Raw genomic sequence first — 2,643 nt, 5'->3', positions numbered from 1 at the left:
CAACGGTTGTTGCGAGAGCTGAAAAAGCTTTGCTATACGGGCGGCTGGCGACGGCGAGTACTGCTGCAGAAGGTATGATTTGAGGGCGTCATACGCTATTGGGGTGTCTCCTTGTTCACAAAGCCAGTCGGATATTTCTGGGAAGGTGTCCTCGGGTATCGCCGCGAGAACATAATCCGCTTTGGTGGTTGAGCGAGTCACGCCCCTGATACGAAAGTGGACTTCAGCGCGTTGAAACCAAGCGAACGCTTCTCCGCTAGCGAACGGTGAAAGTTTCAATGGGGCGGCCGCAGTGCCAACTGCCGGAGTAGAGTCAGCCTCCGTCATAGTACCAACGATGGAGGGGCGAGGGAGGTGGGTGTGGAAGGCAGTGGGAGCGAGTCGACTTCCGTGGTCACCAATGTGACGGCGCCGAGTAAGGGTGTGAACTCAAAGGCAGATTGGAAACGACTGAGTTATATTATTGTGGAACACTCTCCTTATATAAAAAACCTCAAGGCAACAGGACATAACAAGTTCACAAGACAGACAATATTACAGAGGAAAAACCAGACAGGAATTTTCATGTTCGTTTTAGTGCGAGGGAGGAGCGAAGATACAAGCATAATATATACAAAAGGAATTATGTACAATTGTGTGAAACACGGTTGGTACAAGTTTCTCAAGGCTTGACGACAATATGGAAAAAAAGAGGCTATTTTTTTCATGGATACAAAAATGAAACATCCATAACCTAGTCAGTACTTTCGCTTGATAATCTTAAAAATACGTAAATTGAATATTTTAGGCTGCGGTGACCTTTAATGGCAGTTTATTACGATTACTGAATGCGAATTTCATAGAAATGTATGCATTTGTAATCAAACTTATTAATAAATTCAGTACACAATTCGGCCTAAAAATAAAATAAATGTTAAAGTTTTTCTTTCTGCGAATTACGTACTCTAAAATTATAAAAGCTTCATAAATTATATATGAGAAAATGTTTTTTCGTAAAACATTCCCTAACACTCCATACTGTTGAGGGTGATATCCATTGCCAGTTTTACTTATTACTAGAATAAGCTTTATAACTGGCTTAACTATTTTCCATCGACACTGACAACTCTTAAGTGCTTTATCGTGTAACCACAGAATTTCTGGGTACTAGGCTAATTCTTACACCGAAAATGTTAGTAAAACAACATATTTTAAGCTCTGAAATCCTTTACTAGTGGCTAAAACGACTGCGTTTAATTCTATATAAAACAATGCCATAGCAGGCCGGCTCGTCCTTAAGGCGAAACTAGGCAGTCACCTACGGTGCAAGAATGGAGGGGGCACAAGAACAGGTAACTATATAAATAAATAAATAAACAAATATATATGCAAAGCAGAACAATTATAAATATAAAAAACAATTATACATAAATTCACACACACACACACACACACACACACACACACACACATATATATATATATATATATATATATATATATATATATATATATATATATATATATATATATATATATATATATATATATATATATATATTTGGGCTCAAGCCATGGCGTCCTGATGGAAGGTACCTTTTTGGTAGCTTCCTTGGGTAAATAACTACTAAGATATTCCCAGAGAATTTAACCACAGGTTATCACAGAATTCTAACTTCTGGAGCGAGTATCCTAAAGGTTTCCCTTATAAGACATTGTATATCAACATGGAACGCATGTATTAACGCGCCACATAGCTATCTACACGCCGAACAGAGTTAACACTTTGGTGTGTAAGGGCGGAAAATAGCTGGGAGCCGTTCCACAGCTAATCTCGTCCGTGGCTACTTTTGGTACTCGAGACGTAAACAAACGGGCGCCATTGCTAAATGACGTCACGTCTGTCCTCATCCTTCGTTTAGTAGCTCGCCTATCTTAGACGGATTTTCCCTACGCTCTTTTTATCTCACTGCATCTTCGTCATGTCGCTACCTTCGGCCTCGCCTTCTTCTGGAAAGTTGAGTACAAGGTTCCAGTATTGTTTAGTTAAGCTCTGACCGTAAAGTAAATTTTACTTTTCGAGATATTTGATGTTTTGTGGCAGAGCTGTGCCTCAACCGGACCCGCCATTTTATGGCGTCGTTGTTGTTCTACATGCCTTATTTAGTTAGCCTCAACAACGCTTCCCGCCTTATTAACTAATCGATACTATTAGTTTATTTAGTCTTCATAGCTAGGAACTTTTATATCGTGTTTTGACGCCTTTTTATCGGTCATCGATTGACCCCATACCAGCTGGCTACTATAGCCCCCAGGCCAGAGCCCCTATATCAGTGTTCATGCATGATATTTATCAGTGATCCTAGGCTTATTTATGAAGATAGTGCCATTATTTTACAATACTATTGACTGTGATGCAAGTGTTTTCGCCTTCAGGGACCATATAGGGGACAGGTTAGATAGTGTGTCTTTCTAACCTAACCTACATGTAGGACCCCTATATGCTTCCTTCATCCCCTGCCTTAGGGCATCCCCTCTGTGTAGCCTTGCTCCCCCTACCACGTAAGGGGATCAAGCTCATATCAGAGTATATTATCGCCTCTCTGTCCTCCCTAAGGGAATGATCCCCCCTTAGGGTTGCGTCCGAGAGTGAGGAACGGCTAG

This window comes from Palaemon carinicauda, chromosome 21 (assembly GCF_036898095.1).
Source record: "Palaemon carinicauda isolate YSFRI2023 chromosome 21, ASM3689809v2, whole genome shotgun sequence".
Classification (NCBI taxonomy): Eukaryota; Metazoa; Arthropoda; class Malacostraca; order Decapoda; family Palaemonidae; genus Palaemon; species Palaemon carinicauda.
The sequence above is the reverse complement of the archived record's forward strand: the minus strand, read 5'-3'. Positions refer to the sequence as shown.